The 22,816-nt window shown below is 41.3% G+C and overlaps 1 protein-coding gene across 1 annotated transcript in view; it reads left to right on the top strand.

Annotated features, from left to right (window-relative positions):
• The first annotated feature begins 4,740 nt into the window (after positions 1-4,740).
• Positions 4,741-22,816, top strand: part of HTR1F (5-hydroxytryptamine receptor 1F) — a 98,306-nt gene continuing 80,230 nt past the window's right edge. Inside the window, exon 1 of the mRNA XM_083439280.1 lies at positions 4,741-4,963. The gene's annotated coding sequence lies outside the window, so the exon portion shown is untranslated. The remainder of the gene's footprint in view (positions 4,964-22,816) is intronic.

Below are 22,816 nucleotides of genomic sequence, written 5' to 3'. Positions count from 1 at the left end.
TGCACTGCTCTGGTTCGCCAGAAGCAGCTTAGTCATGCTGGCCACATGACCCAGAAGCTGTACGCCAGCTCCCTCGGCCAATAAAGCGAGATGAGCGCCGCAACCCCAGAGTCAGCCACGGCTGGACCTAATGGTCAGGGGTCCCTTTACCTTTACCTTAACCCATTCTTCAGCCAAAAAGTCTCCTACAGAGGCTTACTGGTAAGTTTTTGTTTTTGTTTTAAAAAAATAGAAAGCCAGCCCCTGGTATTAGGCTTGCAATATAAAATCACAACATAAAAGGAAATGGGATTGCAAGGGAGAAGGAAAAAAGCAGGTTTAGGCACTGGCCGGGTAGGGACTTAAGTAGTAGTGCTATCAGGTCAGGACTTGGAGAGAGAACTTCAGAGCACTCCTTAGGGTGGCTGGCAAACACAGCAGGGCTGGATCACCACATTATGAAGTAACAGATTATCAAAAGATGGTAAGCGGGAGATAAACATAAGGTCATGGTTGAGTCTAAAATTACATCTGTTCAGCATTGTCTGTATGCTATGTCTGAAAAAGACAGAAATTGCTGTGGGTAGATGGGTAGAAATTGACAAAAGTTAGATGATATTGTAACAAGTAACTCAGAAAATCTAACATATGGATTCTGTCAAAATAAATTAGGAATGTGGAGGTCTGAAGTATGACCTCAAGCTTTCTCCTCAGGAAAAGGAAACCAACTGACTAATTGAGGCAGACTTGGCTAGACAAATATGTACTTCTGCAAACCTGGAAGAAACTAGTCAATGTCTAATGGAGGTGACTCAGTAAGTTGTCTTTTTCTGTTTGTTTTTTTTTAAAAAATTCTCTCTATAAAAATCTATTTGTAAATGATAGAAAAAAATAAAGCTTTGAACAAAGACAATGCTAAATATACTTGGGGAAATGCTGAGGTTTATTCTTAAGGGATTTAACATTTTCACTAATGCAGACACAGGCAGAAAACTTTCAGCAAATGGAGGAGCAACCATCTCGATACCAGCAGGTGGTTATTTAGCCTGCCCATCAGCATGCCATCTGGGAGACAGCACAATGTAATTTGCCGAAAACTGCATTTCTCGACCACCCCCTCATGAAACTTGCCAGTAAGTGTGATTCTCCCCCTCCAGACGTTGCAAGGGAACACTTGAGTCAGCAGGACTTGAGAGAGATGGTGTTTCTGTTGCAACCCACAGGAGAGCCTATTTTGCAACAGGGCATGTGGAAGGGCACCAAGGCATGATGAACGTGTCTGCCCCGTCTTCTCTCACAGTGTAGCACCTGGCCCAGGAGGACGGGGTCACAGCTGAACTGTCTTTCAGTTGTCAGAATCATGGTTCTCGGGTTCTGACTTGATACACACTGCCCTTGTTGTCTTGTCATCACTGAAATGGTAGTTACGCCCACAGGAACATGGGAATCTGACATGCTGAGTTAGACTGTTGGTCTATTTATCTCAATGCTGCTGACACTGACTAGCAACAACCCTCTGGGGTTTTGGCCTAGAGTTCTCCCATCACTGAGCTACAGCTCTTCCCTTCCTGTAGCAGCACAGTTCAGCCATCCCTTTACAGTGGTACCTTGGTTCTCATACGCCTTGGGACTCAAACAACTTGGAACCCAAACACTGCAAACCTCGAAGTAAGTGTTCCGGTTTGTGAACTTTTTTCCGAAGCCTAATGTGCTCCATTTTGAGTGTTACACTTCCAATTTAAGTGCCACACTTCCATTTTGAGTGTTACACTGAGGTCTGTCTGTTTTTGCTATTTATTTGGCATTTTTGTGGCTTTTGAATTTTGTTTTTGCTACTGTGTGGAATCCAGTTCAGCTACTGATTGAGAGAGTGAGTGAGTGACTGTAGTACACTGTTTATTGCTTTCATTTTATGGATCAACGGTCTCATTAGATAGTAAAATTCATGTTAAATTGCTGTTTTAGGGGTTGTTTTAAAAAGTCTGGAATGGATTAATCCTTTTTGCATTACTCTCTGTGGCAAAGTGCACCTTGGTTTTGGAACGCTTTGGTTTTGGAACGGACTTCTGGAACAGATTAAGTTTGAGAACCAAGGTACCACTATATTGGGAACATTCAGGTCCTTTTAATAGAACAGAAGCAACTAATGCTCTGCTGGTGATTTATTATGTGTGGATTTTTATGGAGGTCCACTAATTAATGAAAAAAAGAATTTGCATTCAAAAATTATGAAAGGTGTGAGACAATTCTGGTGAAATTCTAATGGGTGGGTGCAGGGGTTTTTGTTGCACTTACCTTGCTTTCGAGGTGGCCAAGAACCTTCATTATGCAAATTCTATCTCCAGCAGTCTGCATATACAGCCTCCTGGTTGCCCATTCTTCCTGAAAAACCCATGATGTCCTTAGCTAGTTTTTTCTACAAGTTCAGAGATCTGGGAAGGCTGCCTACTATTCTCCTGACCTAGCAGCTATTTTATCATTATCATTATTTATGCAATGGCTTTTTACTTTTAAATAAATCAGTGTGTGTGTGTGTGTGTGTGTGTGTGTGTGTGTGGAAGGGGGTTGGAATGTAAGCTAAAAGAAACTACTTTCTTAAATACAAAATCAGTTATCATACTGATCTTAAGCACCTGGCAGCTGGCCTCTCCAAGTTCTCATGCTTCATGCCCACGGAAACTTCAATGGGTGTCTTCAGATGACCCTGGCAGGTTGCAGAGCACTGAAAAAATGTTTAATTGAAAGTAAATGGCAAACACTACCTCTTGGTAGTGTTTGCCATTATTGTAGTCACAATAATGAAGCAAGCTCAATCCTTCACCTACTGAAATTATTAAGAAATTCTAAAGTGCCCAGCAAATGAAACAAATCACCCCCCCCCCAAAAAAAAATCTATTTTACAGGTGAAGAGAACTGCTGAAAAATTGGAGGGCATGTTTTAGGGTAACTTTAGCAGCATCCCAATGGAAGTGTTTAGGATAAATGAGGGATGGGGGTATTTAAAGGCAAGCCTACCAAATTTGAACTTTTTGAAACAATGTGCAAACAGAAACACAGCTATCCTTTCAAATGTACACTCCGAAGTTCTCCAGCTGCAGTTCTCCAGCAAAAGAAGGTACACATATCAGGCAAATATTACTGCAAATAGCATACAAAATGCATGCAGTTAGAGGGAATTGCTTGCCAAAAAATGGGGTCAAAGCTACATACAAAAATATGTTTATTAAGAAAAATTCACATAAAAATGCTGACAACACATTAAGAAAAATTATTATTATTATTAGTATTATTATTATTATTATTTAAAAAAAGAATGTCCCACACAAGAGGAGGCTGGCATGCTGTTTAACTCAAGCAAACCCTGGGCTACAGTTATAGACCAGGGCAGGAATTGTCAACTCAGTGCCCTTCAGATTTGCTGGACTTCAACTCCCATCATCCTTGACAATCACACAGGCTGGCTGGAACTAAAGGAAGTTGTAGTCTGACAACATCTGGAGAGTACCATGAATTGCCTACCAGAATTAGGAGGAGGGAGATGGGATAAAAAGTCTTCCCCTTGTTGTAAACAAGGCAGGGTGTGCTGATGATGCAGAAGGCATATGAGAAATGACATGGCAGGCAAACCATGCAGAAAAGACTTCCAGGTCATCCAAACTCAGAGATATTTTACAGCGATTGGAACAGACTGCATGACCAGCAAAGAAGCCTGCAATTACCAAAATTGTTGTCTGAGGCTATTAAAAGGAGGAGATGTTCTTCCACTGAAATTGCCAGAATGGATAAAGAAAGATAGAAGGGATATTGTGAGTGCAGTAACAGAGTATCAAATGGAAATGGATGTTTACATTAAAACCTAAAAAATATATTGACAAACTGCCTTATAGGAGGAAAATAAGGTGATTTCAACTCTCTTTTTCTTAGGAAAATGGGAGTTCCTTTGAAAATATTGGATTGCTAATACTGTGCTAGAGTGGGTGGGTGGAGATATTATGTGGTAAATGTTAAATGATTAGCTAATAGGAAAATAGAATTTTGCTTCTCACTAGTACAGCATGTCAGTTTTTTCTTTAAAGCAGGGGTGGTGTACCTGTGGCTTCCCAGGTGTTGTTGGACTACAACTCCCATCATCCCTAAGTCATTCTGGCTGATGAGTTTGGGTCTAATGACCTGAAGAAACACAGGTATGTTTCTGGGGTCTAAAGGATTCTAAGATATGAAAAGCAGGTGATATTTATTTCTTTAGAATACTTATATTCCAATTTATTGCCTCAGGAGACTCTCAAAGCAGTTTACCAAAGATCTGAACAATACAAAATTGAAGAAATATGACTCATGTGAATATAGATTCAGATTTGATCCTTGGAATTTCAGAAGCAACAGATATTCCAGGATTAAAGAAGCAAACATGGAGAAACAGGCAGGTGAGTTTTGGTGATTTTTTTGACTCTTTGCTCAGGTGGCTGAAGGGTGGTGAGATTCTGTGATGTGGATGAGATTACAGATCCTGGGTGGCAGGATTGTAATACTGAACTGCCACCAACAATTACAAACCTTCATGCATTCCCGCATGACATCCTCTACTTTGAAAGTGATTTGTGATGTAAACGGGAGCAGCACTTAGTGCTTGCAATAGCTCTCGGGGGCTTTCTCAGGAGTAAGTGTATTACTTAGGAACCGATAGGCTTTGATGGAGTAGTGATTTAAATATCCAGCAGGTGGCGGTGAGAGAACCTAGTTTGGCTCTCCTATTCTATGAAACAATAGAAGAAGCCGTGCCGGCTGCAGTTCCTGAGCCAGAGTCGTCTCAGCTGCTTTTACTGCTACACTTCACTTCAGTTGCTGTTTACAGAGGTGCCACCCTCTTCACAGACTGGACTATTATACCATTGGCTTTAGGGACTCTCAAGCCTGGTGCTGCTGACTGGAGATGCCAAACTGAAGATCATTTTCTTGGCATGGGATGAGCGGACCAAGCCTGGAGGTGAGATGTGCGTGCTCCGCAGTGGGACGCTTTTGAGCCTCTACCTGTGCATGCTTTTTGCTCAGTGCTAGCCTGTAGAAAACCTGGCTGGCTGGCTGGCTGGCTACACTGCCAAGGGCTCTGCTAGAATGCCTTTAGGGGGTGGTGGACATAGTGAAGGATGGCCATTGGGGCTTCCAGTGGGCAGCATTAGGCAAAATGGTTTCCAGGTGACCTGATGCAGCAGAGGACAAGGCTGTTGTGCCTTTGGTACGGAGGAGGGAGTTGCACTAAGTGACGGTCTTCTCATTCTCATGGCACTCTGACATAAGAAGCTGTGCCTGCCAAAACTCACTTTCCTACATACCTGTAGGCGGTACTGAAATCCTGTCCTCTGTTGCATCGGGAACGCCAGTTGAAATCAGGACTAAGAAGCTGCACTGTGACTTTGGGAAGCTTAAGGAAGGCTCTCTGGGGAGAAGGTGGCATTCAGACAATATAAACAGGAATTCCTGCTCCCTTTAATTTCCCCTCTGTTGCCTTCTCCAGTCTTGGTCTGGGTGTTTTGGTACTGTTTATATTGTAGCATGATTCTGATGCATGTCCTGCTGAGAGACTGACTCCCCACCAAGTGTGCCTAGGGCTGCAGTCTTTGCGGGACCTTTGCCTGCTCATCCTGGAGCCGGGGTTGTTATTTGCTGCATGCTGCTCAGTGCACAAACAAATAGCTGTAGTTAAACAGCAAAGCCCGTTGGTGCTCACTACTTTGAAATGGGCCATGCCTTAACACATGGGTGTGTTTAGCTTTTATTCCTAAACATACCACCTTGTATATTTTTCCTGCCCTCTTAATTCTTTCTTCCCTTTTCTTGCTTTTTTACTGAGTTGGGAAAGGGAAACTTTGGACAGATACTGTTTGTGTGTTGAAAACCTTTTGGGATTAAAGAAAAGTGTATTGCTCTTTCTAAAGATCCTGGGCTTCTACCACACCCCCTCACCCTGCTGCCTATGTTTTGGAGCACTCGATGCTGTTAGGGAGCTCAGTATGCCTTTTCATGCAGAGAGAGTCAGCTTAGCATCTTGTCGCACAGAGGCATGAATGTGATATAAGGTACTTTTTCCACAGGAACTCAGCCTGTCTTCGCTTGCAATGAATTGACTTTTCTTTTTGCACCCTCTGTTTCTCTCTCTCTCCATCTCTCCCTCCCACTTTCTGTTTGGATTTCTTAATAAGCTGTCATCACATTAAAAGGAAAAAAAATGGATTATACAGAGGAAAGACAAACTTAGCCAGCTGACTACCTGCCTACAGGTTTTTAAAAGACAATGAGCTTTTTCATATATAAATAAAGACTGTCCCTGGCATAGATGTAATTTGCTTGCCAGTATTTGGTTTGGTTTGGTTTTTGCTGCTGAAGCAGAGGAACATAAAAGGTAGCAAAGGCAATTCTGTTTTGCCCAAAGCTTCCAAGAAATTATTGGGAAAGTGTTGTTTCTTTCATAAGGTTTTTATTGAGCAATTATTCATATCATACTTCAAAATCTTCTGTATTTAAGAGCTGTTCCCAAGACTTTGGCTTTATAGCACTTTGTGTCAAAATGACCTAGCAAAATCCTTAGCAGTAATGTCTCCTAACGCCCTTCTGTTGATATATTGTCAATATCTAACATGTGCAATTTGACTCACAGTGGGCCTGATTTAGAAAACATATGAAGATGAAAACCTAGATTCCACACACCCCACCCAAACAATAAATCAGTTAAAAATAACTTGCAGCAAAACCTTCATGGGGGGGGGGTGAGTTCAACAACCTCCAGAGAGCCACAGGTTCCCTATCCTTGGCTTAGATGCTGCATAAGGCAATGCAGAAGGGCAATAAATATAACTGATTTTAATATTTTATTGCTGTATTGCTGTAACCTCACCTGGGACCTCATGGAGAAGTGCAGGTAAGAAATCCAAACAATAACAACACCAGAACAACACGGGCATCTTTGCTGCTCCCAGGTAATCCTTCCTCACCTGAAAGACCAAGGCAAGGTTTGGGTGAAGGAAGTGTTAGTCAGAAAGAACAATTTGTCACGCTGTGCATCATTCTGGTCTTAAATTACAGGCTTTTTATCATTGAATCTCCCTGGTTTTTGAAAAATAAACTTGTCGTTTTCGTGTTGGCAATCCCACGCTCTTTGCAAGGGATTTGAATCTGTTTTCTGGCAAATTTAAAAGAGAGACAGAATTACAAATACTTAACTGATAGTAATCATTTCATTGGAAGGCACACATTTACCTTTTTCTTGAAGAACCAATAACTGCAGGTAGCCATGTCTGATCATTGAAACAAATCTAAAGAATAGTGTACTCTTTTTTTGCGCAAAAAGCAAAAGCCATTAGTGATTCAACTTTTGAGTTATTCAGAAGGCTTCCTTGTTCTGTATTATAAAAAGGTGTGTTTGTGTGGCACTGTTTATGGCAGCGAGAGATATCTAAAATGAAAGTTCAAGATTATTCACCTCTCCTTGTTTATCTTCACAACAATCTTGTTGTATAGGTGAGAATGAGCAAAAATGACAGTCTCAAGGTCACCCAGTGAGCTTCATAGCTGAGCAGAGTTCATTCTCCCTGTTCCAAGTCTACCCGCTGCCAGAGCCGGCCCACCGATGAGGCAGGGTGAAGCAGCTGCCTCAGGAAGCAGAAACCCAAGAGGTGTTGTCCTTCTTCCCCACCACATGAGGCCCTGGTGTAGCCCTGACCCCTAGGGACAGAGGAAGGTCAGCGCCAAAGCTCTTTGACAGCCCCCTCTCGTCAAGTTTCAGCAAGTATGGGATGTTCCAGATGCCTTTGCGGAGTTTGCCCACCACTGCCGCCTGGTGGTGAGGCTTTGCAAGGGCTTTTCTTTGAGTGGAAGTATTTGCAGAGCTTCAGATGCACTCCATTGTGGGGGCGGCGGTGGGATTTTTATCTCACGTGCAGAAACATTTCGGGCCAACTCTGCCTACTGTACCACACATGAATCATTTGTCTTTTTTCAGCTGATTAAGAAATCATATCTGTACAAGAGACTCCTCTAGTTCTTTCTAGTTTCCTTCTTTCTATCTTTTGTTACCTTACTACAAATTTCACCATCTCTTTTATTCTGCTGCTACTTCAATCACTGCTCCACAGTGAAGGATTTTCTATTATATGTACATGCCTACAAGGGTAAGTTGGATGGTGCAGAAACTGATAGCCACTGCCTCCAGGTGCATTCCTTTCCTTGTCCCCCTAGTAGCCCTTTATTAAAGCCAGAATGCCACGAGAGACCTTGATTCTTGCATGTCCTTTTAGGGTTAGGGTTCTTGCATGTCCTTTTCCCACCACTTGCACACAGAAAGGAATAGCAGAAAGTAGGGTCCTCATGCTGCATTTCAGCTTTCAGAAACTCAGTAGGAGGTCCCAATCTCTTCTCTTACCCTACTTGTGTATTCCATGTCCCCACCCATTTCCTAAGAACTAAGCATTGTGCATAGCATCTGTAGAGTATGTATCCACCTGGTGACTCGCTGTAAACAGGAGTACTGGCAGCATTCTAGCTTCAGAATGAAGCTGAGCTTGCACTGTCTAACTTTGCCAGCAACTGCTGGCATAGGCTTTAAGTTAACTTAAAAATTAAATAGTTAAATTTAAAAATTAAATTAGAATGCCTCATTTGTCAGAACTTTTTAACTTGCTGTGGCAATTTTTATCAGATCAGTTTGAAATTTGGCACACTTCTAGACCTCACCAGGGATATCATGCACTCCAAGTTTCAACTTTTTAATTCAACAAGTGCCCTTTTTTCTTAAACAATTTGAAGCTTAGAATGGCTGGACTTTTTATGAATCTTGCTTTAAGTAAATGAAGATTGCTGTGCCCCTTTAATTAATTCACAAAACAGTACAATTCAGGACCAAATTACTCATGTTATATGCCTTTTAAAAACTGTATTGGCTATTTTGAAAGAAAGAAAGAAAGAAAGAAAGAAAGAACAGTCCTATGATCCCAGTCCAGTACCTGCTCTCAATCCTGATTGGGGTCCACACATGGGTTTCTCTTGAAAATCATTGCCAGCTCTCTGCTATTTCACCTTGAAGACGTGTTTTACTCCAATCAGGAGCATCCAGCAGTTTGCAGGGGACTTGGGGTTTTTTTCCCTTAAAAATATAAGCAGCCCATTTTAGTGAAAAAATAAATTGAAAAAACTAATAGGTTGACCCCTATTTTGAAGAGATATCTGAGTTAGGCTATGTTACATACATACATTAAGGTTGCAGTCCTGTGCCCACTTACCTCATAGAATCATAGAGTTGGAAGAGACCACAAGGGCCATCGAGTCCAACCCCCTGCCAAGCAGGAGACACCATCAGAGCACTCCTGACATATGGTTGTCAAGCCTCTGCTAAAAGACCTCCAAAGAAGGAGACTCCACCACACTCCTTGGCAGCAAATTCCACTGTCGAACAGCTCTTACTGTCAGGAAGTTCTTCCTAATGTTTAGGTGGAATCTTCTTTCTTGTAGTTTGGATCCATTGCTCCGTGTCCGCTTCTCTGGAGCAGCAGAAAACAACCTTGCTCCCTCCTCTATGTGACATCCTTTTATATATTTGAACATGGCTATCATATCACCTGGTAATAACCCCTTCTGAACTTTTTCTTTTCTCTCTTCTGAGTTAACATGCATAGCATGTGGCATCCAAACTGAGATTCTGGAACAAACAGCTAAATGGAAAGGTAAAAACAAACAAGTGAAATGAAACATTGTGATTAACCACTCATCCTCTCAGAAATAAAACAACATACCAGCACAGTACTCACAGAGGGCACCACCCAAAATAAAGTGCTTCTTAGCCCTTTTTTACAATGGCAGGGAGAATAGTATAGGTTTGACTCTGCCATGGAACTAGAACAGAAAAGTTATTCCCCTTGGCTGGATTATGCCCATAGAGTGTTCTTACAAAGTACCATAGACTCGCAGAGTCACTTCTCAAGTCATCACCTTGAGCCATATTCTTAGCTGAGAATTCAATTTATATCAATGATCAAAGGACATGTGAAAGAAAGGCTGCATTCACACATTGTTCCAGCTCTCTTGCTAATACCAAAAACTCTGCAAGAAGTTGATAAGGGACCTCTATGCCTCATTAACTTAGCAATATGAACAATGATAAGTTCTCAGTTTGGAACAATTGAAAAGTGGGAATTATCCTCTTTGAATATTTTATCTGATGAGGGTGAAATCTCCTCTTTTGGAGAGGCTTTCTGAAACAATACAAGATATTAAGTCTATCATTTGGAACTGAATCATGCACATGCAGGGATACTGTTGAAACTAATAAATGAGTTTTCATCTCCTTGATTCAAAGGTGATGGGGGAATTTTAAATGCTAGGAAAATAATATTATTTCAGGAGTAATCATGGTACACTTCTGGCTTTTTGTGAACAAGGCTGCTGCTTGTGAAACCAATTTAAAGCAGAAAATATAGGATTGAGATATCACTATAGGGCAACTGGATAAATACATACATACATAATTTTATTTGTGTTCTGTCTTTTCACAATTCAAACCATGCTCAAAGTGGCTAACTACATGAAGAAAATATGTAACTATAACATAACAAAAGTAATCATAAACAATAAATAAAATTCAAAGTTGAGATTGTCATCCACATAGGAAGGCAAGATTGCACTGTGATAGAGAACTGTATGCTGAAGTTTAAGGACATTTACTGAAACTTTATATACTCTGGCTAGGGAGTAAGTCTTTTTCTGAATCAACTGGGACTTGCTTTCAAGTATGCATGAATACAATTATGCTACACAACTACTAAGGAAATGAAAAATATCTCGGGATGTGTTCCCATTTACTGTGCACTCACTGCATTTCCAGTGCTGGGTTTTTAAGCTGTATTCACACGAGGCTGTCCAAAATGCATACTGAAGTGTTGGTGGGTTCCCACGAGGCAAGATACAGTGAGAACAGCAAGAGCCTTTATTGAACTAACAGAACTGGACAACAGGGGCAAAGCAACTGCTTATATACATTTCTGAAAGCCTGGGCCACTCCCACTCCCATCGTGATTGGTTGTCTAAACTTCCAAGCTGCGAATCATAACTCAGAGTTTATGGGCCAATGGCAGAGGCCCAAATTCTGAAATGTTCTGTGATTGGATATCATGTATCGAATCAAAACACAGGGGCTCAGAATCCTTAGTCCAGACTCAAGCTCAGGCAAACGCAGACCACTGAATACATAACACATATGTATCCTGGTTTTTTGTTAAAATATGCTACTGTTTGATGCATTGTTTCTTAAACCAGCTTCACATTGATTGCAGTCATTAAGCTGTTCTTAATTTGTCTCTAGCGAAGGTATGGACACCTTTCTCCTTGTCAGTGCCTCCTGAATCATAGAATCATAGAGTTGGAATAGACCACAAGGGCCATCGAGTCCAACCCCCTGCCAAGCAGGAAACACCATCAGAGCACTCCTGATATATGGTTGTCAAGCCTCTGCTTAAAGACCTCCAATAATTTATTTATTGAATTTATTTATGGAGCATCAATAAACACAAATGAGTTGAAGCCATGCTGATGTGAACAGCTGGGGGGAGGTCAACTTCACTGCACTCTAAGGGGGGGTCTAATATGAACACAACCTCAGTCTACAAACCTCTTAAATGGGAACAGCCTAATTAAAATTAGAGTGGTGTGCTTTGACAATTGAATTCTATATGCCTGAATGTAATTCACAGTGAAAACTTCATCTCCTTAAAATTCATATCCATAGAAAGCCACAATATTTGCCTTCCTCCAGACATATTTTTTTTAAAAAAAACTAACAACCCTGGAATATGTTATGAAGTGCCACTGTAGAAAATGGGTGATGACAGTCATTCCACATGCATTCATCAACAATGACAGCTCTACAATTTTGTTATATAGAATATGAAATGGAAATTGAAGCAAGATAATATAAACTTGGACTGCATGCTGAAGCAGAAAAGTTTAATTCCGGTAACAGCTGTAATAGGGAAAATAATAGCTGGGAAAGTGTTCACCATGTAAAAGTCAATGCTGACTACCTACAGTTTCCATTATTTCAAGGAATATAGGATGTTGCCTGATATTGACCCAAACCTATTGGTCCATCTAGCTGAGTATTATCTACAATGTATAGCAGTGCCTGTCCAGGGTTTTGGGGAAGAGTCTCTCCCAGCTAAGGGTTCAACTATCACTTCCTGGGAATATAGGTCTGAAAACCAATAGAGAATAGGAGATAACAGGATACCATATATAAAGGGCAAATCAACAAATAGTGACTACATCCTGACTACATCCATAAATCCATTTCCATTCCACGTACAGTGGTGCCTCGCAAGACGAAATTAATTCGTTCTGCGAGTTTTTTCGTCTTGTGAATTTTTTCGTCTTGTGAAGCAAGCCCATAGGGAAATCCGTCTTGCGAAGCAACTCAGAAAACGAAAAACTCTTTCATCTTGCGAGTTTTTCGTCTTCCGAGGCATTCGTCTTGCGAGGTACCACTGTATGCTATTCCAAGGTATCTGTTGAAACCTAAGTTCAACAAAGGCTCTACATAATTGTGAAAAAGTCAGTGCCTCAAGGTAGTGAGGTCTTGAGTGGCTGTCCTTAATCTAAAGGTACCAAATAGAGCACAGACAGTGATAATGGATGCCCTGCCTTGGTTGGCATCATGGCTGAAGACCCAGCTTCTAGGATCATGCAAATGAAGTGATGAATACTTTTCCATTGGAGATTGCAAGCGTGAGTCAATATTTGAAAGAAAAACAGGAAGATTCCAAATTGCACTTCTTGTCTCAGTTCTGCTTGTCAACGGTTGATTGTTTCTTCTGAAAGAAATGTGGAGTTGTCATCGTGAAAGTGTCAATATTGTGCATAAAGAGGCTCTAAGCTCTGCACATCAGTGCGCACTGGTGCTCAGAGCTCTATGCAAATGTTCAGAGCAGCCTTCACCAATATTGTGCCCTTCAGATGTTTTGGATTAATTATGCTGGCTGTGGTTAATTGGAGTTGTAGTCCAAATTGGAGTTGTAGTGCAAAACATCCGAAGGGCACAAGATTGGCAATGGCTAGTTTATGGAGAGCTGGCAAATTCTGATAGAATCTAATGAGATCCTTAGAGCGTAGATTATCCTGCAGAGTTATAGGGACTGATTTTGTGCAGCCCTGGGTGTGTTTGTGTATGTGAGAGTGATATATATTTGTATTAAGGAAGTGTATTGGTCCTGTGTACCTCAAATAATGAGACAAATTGGGGGAGGATTCAAGTCATGATCTCATTCTCCCAATTCAAATTATGCTCTTAACAAGACAGAGCAAAGATTCCCTAACTTCTTGAATTGTTCTGTGGCCTTGGTTTTTCCAAAAAGATAAGCTTGTGACCTTTTTTTAAAAAAACATTTTCTTTTCTCAGAAATAAAACCAACCTGAATGTGGATATACTCAGGATTAGAGAGGGAAGGGGGATTTTTGTTCTGTTTTGTTTTGATAGGCAGGCCTAGCTTTTAAGCATAGTGAATTATATTTCTAAGGCCACGCCAATCATACTGATTTGGAGAAGGAATGTTGAAGTAAGGAAACAGAGCTGTTCTGCACATGGGTTGTCGTCATTTTTCGTTTCAGCTGTGAGAACTGGACATTAGCAGCAAAATTTGATTATTGTGGTGGCCTGATTCTTTCTTAGTCATTCTTTTTCCTAACAGTGATAAATCATTACATGCTCCTTCTTTCTTTCTTTCTTTCTTTCTTTCTTTCTTTCTTTCTTTCTTTCTTTCTTCAAGGAGGGTACTTCCAGGAAGGGGAAAGCAGTGAGAAAAAGTATGAGTTATCCAGCTTTTTATGAAGTGAAATCATTTTTTTAAGAAAAACAAGACCTGGTCATCTAAACTCTGCCAGGTTTCTCAACTGAGGCACTTCTCTCATGCTCCCAGTTTTCAAACTGATTTCCCACAAAAAAAAAAAAAAACCAACCCTAGGGGAAGGGAATGTGATTACTATTTTCATACACCAAAACTAAAGACCCATGGGAGAACTGTTGCACCATCTTTCAGAAATGTGGCAGCCTTCATCCTCTCAGGTGGCCATGCCTACAATTTGGAACCATACCAACAGATTTTTTTTTTTAAAAAAAGTTATACACACCCTGTATAGATTTCCATGAAATCCAGCAGGCTTGATCCACTCTGGAGGGGCTCCTTTGCCCATAATTAAATTTCATCTAATTAAATGAAAAGGAAAGATAGAGATAGCCATTTTAAGATCCCGCATTATAGTCAATTGGGCAAAACATGGTTTTGGATTAAATAGATCTCATTCAGACCAGAGTAACAAATCTGGCTGGATTGAAACAGAGTTGATCCTAAACAGATCAGGCTGCTTTCAAAAGCTACCGATACAAGGCAAATCTTGTGAAATATATCTCTATGAAACATTTTCATTTAAAAAAAACCCCAAATGGAAATGGATGTTGCCTCTGTTCCCCTGCCCTCAAAGCAGAAACGTGCATTGGTGTGGGAACTACGGGCTTGGTAACATTGCTCTTGCATCTTGCACACTTCTGTGGGGCAAAAATTAAAGGTGTTTACAGAAGTCCCTGCACACCTGCCCAGAAGAAGAAGAAAAATTGTGGGGGGAGAACACAATAACATTCCATCAAGAACTACCTGCTACTGTGGACAGGATACAGCAATATAAAATAAGCTTTAAACCTCATGTTTGTGAGTCCTTGCATGCCAGCTGCACACATGGAAAATTCAGATCTGCGTGACTTGTTTGCAAAATATCGCCCCTGGAAGCACCCCAAGAGCCATTGCAGATGATGACATCTAAAGACCAATGTCATCTGTTTGGTTTCTGTGTGCCACTGCTTCTACTGTGCAAGCCGCACGCAACTGAACTGATCCCTACTCATCCAAATGGAACACAAAAACACAGCAGTCTTGCCAAATCCCTGCGCAAGTTGACACCTCTTCCGCTAGGTACTTTCCCTCCCACTTCTCGCTTGGTAAGCAGCTGTCTGGAGACGGCCTTGCTTTTTGTTGCCACAACCAGAAAGGACACAGAATCAGCAAGCAGATGAGTCATGGGCAGGTCAACAAATCACTGAATCTCCAGTTGCCTTTGCTATTTGGAGATGGAGTAATCACAGCTGTCGTCTGTTGGCCCAGGACAATGGTCTTTTTTTGCACACAACCCGCTGGATTTGTTTGTATTTTGTAGAGAGGGCAACACATTTCTGCAGAGATCAGCTAGTGTAAAAATATTTTCCCCATGTTACAGACAGAATTATGAGACACAGGAAACTGCCATACTTAACCCATACTTTTGGTCCATCAAGATTATCTACACCACGGGTAGCAAGTTAGTGACGCTAGATGTTGTTGGACTCCAGTTCCCATTATCCATGCCTGTTGGTCATGCTAGCTGGGGCAGATGGGAGCTGGAGTCCAGCAGCATCTGCAAGGCCACAGGATACACACACCTGGTCTAGGCATACTGGTTAGATTTCCATGGTTTCAGGTAGGGACTTTCTCAGACAAACTCACCTGGGAATATATGGGGACCACAGTCTTTGCCACTAGTAGAGTCGTATGAGAATGGGGATTTTCTTTGTACATCTGCTGGTTTCTTCGGGGGATTAGATAGTAAAATGTATGCAATTTAGAATGTATATTCAATATTATTGTCAAACAAATTTTTAAAAAAAGACTTCTGAGGGGGGAGATAAGAAAATGTCTTATGTGAATCATGAGCATTGCTTTTATTCTGTTTTTTGGTGGTGGTAAAGCTTGTGGCTGAGTTAGTTGAGCTAGTGTGTTGTCACAGAATGTTCATTAATACTCCACATAATGAAGCTGCTGGCAACAGGATGTTCTCTGTCTAGCTTCTCTGGGGAAAAGACAGATTCTGGAGACCTGGAACACAGAATCTGAGACTGCTCAGATAAGAGAAGGTGGGGCTGCAATGTTTATTGGCTGAAGGTAGTAATCTATGGGGTAGAGTCCAAAGGAAGACTTGGTGGAATAAAACGAGCATAAGGGTAAATGGAATGAGCTACTACAAACTGAGGAAAGAATTGGGTAGGTGGAAGGGCACAGGGAGACTTGGCTGATTGAATGGGGGGGTTTGTTTTTGCTGTTGGGAGGATACTGCTTGTTAAATTATTAATTGTTTGTATTTGTATTTTAGATTTTGTGTGTGTTCATGGAATCTCCCTTCTGAAGGCTTTTGCTCTAGAACCATGGTTCCTAATGTGGGGCACACTGAATTTGATGGGGGGGGGGCAATTCAAGAATGAGTTATTAACAGTGAATGGCCGTTTAGGCTTCCTCCACGTGAATATGAGTTCACTTTTTGAATAATAAGAATTATATGTCACGGGGGGAGGCTTGGCATTTTAGAGATGCTTAGGTGGGACATGCCCAAAAAAGGGTTTGGAACCACTGCTGTAGAAGGTAGCCTTAACATACTTGAACAAACAAAGACTTAGGCTGCGTACACACCATACATTTAAAGCACACCCACACCCACACACCAAGGATCCTTGGAACTGTGGTTTAAAGGAACTGTGAATAGTAGGTGTGAATTTAAACAATAGTTCCCATTTTTCTTTTTGGGTGGGTGTGTGCCTTAAATGCGCTTTACATGTATGGTGTGTATGCAGCCTCACAGTCAGGATGGAGAGTCAGGAATTTGAAGAAGCAGTGGAAGCACAGAACAGAAGTAGAAACCAAGGAGAAACTGAGGCATCATTTATGCACATGAGGTATTTGTGACTTTTGGAAGAGACTGGAAAAGGATTTTGGTAGCCTCACAGTCATGGCCAGCTGCTAGGATCTTAAGATGTTTATGTGTAAGCATATGGAGGGTATGTCTGGGAAGGGGAAGGGGAAGTATAAAATGCAACTGCTCCACCATAATCAGGATCTTTTGTGCAGTATGTTACAATGTGTAAAATTTGTAGTTGGGAATGTGTCTATCCGTGGCATCATCATACATTTTCACAGAAACGTTTGCTGTGTCAAATCAACATGATCTATGGCAAATATAGTGCAAAGAACGGCTCAGTTTGGAGATAAAATGAGACTGAATATGCAGAGTTATTTCCAAACCAGTTTAATAGTGGCCAGCAGTTCTTAGGTACATGACAAAATACTGAATAAGGACTTTCTCTTTCTTTTTTTATGTACTTACTTAGAATTGACAGGAAGTACAGAGCTTGAGAAGGGGAATCTACTTCAGCTTAAGAGCTTCCTTTATTTAACAACAATGGCTAGGATCCAAGAGCTATTCCACATATGCACCAAAGCTTTCTTGGCCCTGTTCAAACCACTGTAGCCTCTAGCTAGTTGCTCCTGGATGTCAGTTGGACCTTCCTAAGGGGGTGTCATTCATGGGGCTACATCTGGAAAGGAAACACACTAAGCTCTTAGTGTTTGTACATAAGGAAGAGCCTTTTTCAGAAGTATAGAAGGATTTAGGGCAGTGTGACCGGTTCTACTGCACTGGGCACTGACGCTAGGGGACGCCACATAGAGTCACAACTATAATGTAGTGAAATGGGCAGAACAGAAGTCAAGAAACAGGTGGGGCCACCAAATGTTGGCCTCGCACAAAATGCTGCTGAAATCTGAAATACCAAAGTTCACCCCTGACACAAGGGTTTTTATAGTGTCGCCACTTAATGCTTCCTCCCACGAAAGATGATAAAACAGGTTACATATATGAATGTGCCAGTTTCATATTATAATAATAATAATATTATAATTCTGCCTGGACACTGAGGTCTAGCTCTGAGGGCCTTCTGGCGGTTCCCTCACTGCAAGAGGCCAAGTTACAGGGAACCAGGCAGAGGGCCTTCTCGGTAGTGGCGCCCGCCCTGTGGAACGCCCTCCCAACAGATGTCAAAGTGATAAACAACTACCTGACATTCAGAAGACATCTGAAGGCAGCCCTGTTCAGGGAAGTTTTTAATATGTGACATTTTAGTGTATTTTTCATCTTTGTTGGAAGCCGCCCAGAGTGGCTGGGGAAACCCAGCCAGATGGGCGGGGTACAAATAATAAATTATTATTATTATTATTATTATTATTATTATTATTATTATTTATTTATTATTATTATTATTATTATTATCCTAGGCCCCACATGCACTATACATTTTAAGTAGTATCATGCCACTTTAGACAGTCATGACTCCCCCCCCCCCCAAGGAATCCTGAAAACTGTAGTTTGGTAAGGCTGCTAAGAGCTGTTGTTGTTGTTTAGTCGATTAGTTGTGTCTGACTCTTCGTGACCTCATGGACCAGAGCATGCCCGGCACTCCTGTCTTCCACTGCTTCCCAGAGTTTCATCAAATTCATGTTGGTCTCTTCTATAACACTGTCCAGCCATCTCATCCTCTATCATCCCCTTCTCCTTGTGCCCTCAGTCTTACCCAAGATTGAGTTCTTTCCAGAGAGTCTTCTCTTCTCATGAGGTGGCCAAAGTATTGGAGCCTCAGCTTCAGGATCTGTCCTTCCAGTGAGCACTCAGAATGGATAGGTTTGATCTTTTTGTAGTCCATGGGACTCTCAAGAGTCTCCTCTAGCACGACAATTCAAAAGCATCAATTCTCCAGTGATCAGCGTTCTTTGTGGTCCAACTCTCACTTCCATACATCACTACTGGGAAAACCATAGCTTTAACTATATGGATCTTTGTCGACAAGTTAATGTCGACAGTAAGAGCTGTTAGGAGACCTCTATTCCCCCACCAAGCTAAAATTCCAAGTTCCCTGGGAATAGTGACTGATTTTTAAACCTTGTGAAAACATATTTAAACCGGATATACAGGCAACAACCAATTTACGCATGTCCAGTTGACACACAACAGCCCGCACATGTATCACAGTAACTAGGAAGTGGCCGGAGAAGGGGGCAGAATGGGGGGTGGCATGGGGGATGGGGCAAGGGCTTATATGTGCTCTGCCACTGCATGCAAACCCCGTGCAAATCAGGGTTTGCCTTATACTGGAAAGTCTTTCAAGAAGGGACAACTTCAGAGGAATGTCCTCTGTAAAGTCACCCTACATTCTTTGGATCCTCCTGGTCATTGAATGCAACACCCAAACCTTTTTAATACAATTTAATTGAGTTGTTTCAGGTGTTTTTGGCAACTTTTCCTGACACTATGAATTTTTAAGTTTCTTGAACTATCCAAATTTGCATCTATATTTAGCATATATTTAGACACTGATTTTTTTCTGACTCATTTTTTTTTCTTCCCTCACCCCATTTCTTTAAATAAAGTCATGCACAGGAAGATACTGAACTTTAAGCAAACTGATTTTATCTGCCTCGGTTTGTTTCCAGCTAACACAGTTCCGTATTTCATAGGAAAAACTTCTGATCATTTATTGGTGACTTCACTGAGACAGTTTATGGTTCATTAGCTGATGATTCAGTTCAGGGACACTTTGGCCAAAAGAGGTCTCTGCAGGTTTACACATCTGCTGTGTGAATTGGTTCCCAATAAAGAGCAGGGCTAGAGCTCAACTTCCATTATTAAAGCTATTTCTAAAAATAAACCAAGACATTTTACACTGTGAACTCTTACTGGAAACTTATTGATCATTTAAATGCAACAGCCACTCACAGCTGATTTGGAGTATTTCTACTCTACTTCACAAATAATTATGAAATATAGTTATTTTTCACTATCACTGTATCAAGATGATAATACAGGGAACCTAACAGGTGTTGCTGGTGGGGTTTTTTATTTTATTTTATTCATTTTCAGCATTGGTGTGCTTCTCCATAACTCAAAGAGAGCCAGTGTGGTGTAGTGGTTAAGAGCGGTAGACTCGTAATCTGGGGAACTGGGTTCACGTCTCCGTTCCTCCACATGCAGCTGCTGGGTGACCTTGGGCCAGTCACACTTCTTTGAAGTCTCTCAGCCCCACTCACCTCACAGAGTGTTTGTTGTGGGGGAAGAAGGGAAAGGAGAATGTTAGCCACTTTGAGACTCCTTTGGGTAGTGCTAAAGCGGGATATCAAATCCAAACTCTTCTTCTTCTTCTTCAAAGATTTTTGGATGGTTTACAGGAGAAAACAGCATAAATATGAAATAAATATTTCGTTTTTATTTCAGGCTTTTGTGTTTTATGTCAAATCAGAGCACACAAAACCCACAGGATAAAAAACACCAAGGCTTACACCACATAAGTCAGGTGTCACCAACCTTTTTGGGCGGTATTGCCCTAAAATGGTTTGTATTCAACACAGTGCGAACTGATTTCTGCATTGGGACTTCCCCTTCATCTTCTCCCTCCTGCAGCCCCCTATGAATCCTCAAAAACTGCCCCAGAGGCCCCCTGCTACCACCCCTGGAGCAGATTTTGGGAGTGCAAGGGTGGTTGTGGAGTGAAGGGGAGTAAGAGGAAGCCCTGCTGCATGAGCAGGAGTCTGTTGAAATTCCTCTTATGGGCCAACACAGCTCCTGTTTGTTTTTTAATAACATACGGTTGAATTACTTCTCCTTGCTATGTTCGAACAATCGTGTGTTACATCACCCCCAGGAACAGCATGGAAAGGGAGGGGTGGAGAATGCAGGAACACACTATTCCTATTTTGTTTTGCCATTCTTACTGAGCTACAGCCGCATCATAGCCATGACCAGCAATCTCAAGGACTCTGAATACTATCATTGTGTCAGCATCACCATCTGCCTGCTTAATACGAAGGCCAGCATTATGCATGTGAGCTAGCAAAGCTTTAGTAAGACTTGATTTATTGTTCAGAAAAGCAGCTTGACGTTGCAGTCATCAATAGATCACTTAGACTTGGTTGCTTTTCACCTATATTGCCTTCCTTTTATTACCATTGTATTATACCCAAATATGCAGTTATGCTGCCATAATGTCGCTTACATAAATGGCACATAGAATGTCTAAATTGCTCAGCCAAATTACATGTTATAAGAACCCTCAACATGCAATGTGTTGTCAGGCAGCTGTTGTGCTCATGATGTAGAGTATTTATTCTCCACAACACTATCTTTATCTCAACAACAACATGCAATCATAGTGTGCCAGGAACAAATATCACTGCCATCACCCATCCACATGTGATGGCTATTTATCAACAACAACAACAACAATATTTACTGATGCCCAGATATTATACAGATTATTGCACCTGCTGTCTCAACTTCCTTGCAGCATTATTTCCAATAGTGATGCTGTGTTGCCATATTTCAAAAAGCGAACATCCAGCTTTTTTCTTTTTTGCTTTTTTTTGTGCAAAGTTGTTGAGCTGATTTTCAGAAATTCCATATATGTCGAGAAAATCTTGGATATTTCTGAGAAATCCCGAATGCATGGCAGCCCTATATAACTGATCAGAAAGGATCTTACTAATCATATCAAGGTACGTGGTGCATTTCTTGCCCAATAAGGTTGTAATGACAATGGCATCATCACAGTATTACTGCAGTTTCAGTTCCATCCCAAACTTGGTGTAAGCAGGAATGTTGTCACTCCAGTGTCATAATAAACTATGACTTTATTGTCATCAGAACAATCCTATGCAAACCTCTGACTCTTGCACTTTCCCCAACCCCACTATCCTCTTACATAGCCACCAAGAAAATTCAGAAACTTTAGTATCTGTTTTGAATCATTCAGAAATTCTTGTATTATCAAAACCTGTCAAGCTGTGATTAGTTGTGGTTAACTATAGTTTGTTGAAATATGCCAACTTCAAATCACAGGTTACAAATATGTCCTATTTTGACAAAACCATAGTTAAGATGAACTGCAGTTTAGCATTATATTTGAAATCTAAACTGCTGTCAATGAGTAACAGAAGCAGAACCTTCCTATCTACTTGTGGCAGCTCTGAAAGAAGAGGGAGGCGAGGATGTGAGCCAAGGGTTGCATAGATTAGTTCCCAACACAACACACCATGGTTCAGTGATGACTGAACACAGACATAGAATATAGAATATAGACACTTTCTGTTGCTTTTTCTGACACAACGCATCAACTTTGACTTTAAAAGATAAACCTTTTCTGAACAGAAGCAGTTATTTGGGGGCACTTAGATTTGACACAGAAACACACACTTCTGCTTTCATGCTCCAGCTGTTGATATGTTTAATATGTTAGCTACAGCTATCTCCCTCTGGTGTGCGTTTTACTTTCTACAGTGAATGAGCAAGATGAAGCTACTGATTATTACCTTGTTTGCTGGGTAGAGAGCCTGAATTCACTTTTTTGTTTGTTTGTTTGTTTGTTTGTTTGTTTGGCTTGTAAATCACCCCCATCAAACCCCCCAGTTTGCAACGTAAATAAAACTAAGCACAGACCCATAACAATACAACCCTAATACATGTCATAAAATTATAAAACCAACAATAAGCAAAACAATGCTGATAACATTTCTTTGTTGTTGTTGTTGTTGTTGTTAAGTCATTTAGTCATGTCTGACTCTTCATGACCCCATGGTCCAGAGCACGCCAGGCACTCCTGTCTTCCACTGCCTCCCGCAGTTTGGTCAAATTCAATTTCGTAGCTTCGAGAACGCTGTTCAACCATCTTGCCCTCTGTCATCCCCTTCTCCTTGTGCCCTCAATCTTTCCCAGCATCAGGGTCTTTTCCAGGGAGTCTTCTCTTCTCATGAGGTGGCCAAAGTATTGGAGCCTCAGCTTCACGATCTGTCCTTCCAGTGAGCACTCAGGACTCCTTCAGAATGAGTAGGTTTGATCTTCTTGCAGTCCATGGGACTCTCAAGAGTCTCCTCCAGCACCAGAATTCAAAAGCATTTCTATAGGTATAGCA

This window comes from Podarcis tiliguerta (genome assembly GCF_965153285.1).
Source record: "Podarcis tiliguerta genome assembly, chromosome: 4".
In the NCBI taxonomy this organism is placed as follows: domain Eukaryota; kingdom Metazoa; phylum Chordata; class Lepidosauria; order Squamata; family Lacertidae; genus Podarcis; species Podarcis tiliguerta.
Note: the sequence above shows the minus strand (reverse complement) of the source record. Positions and strands in the feature narration are given on the sequence as shown.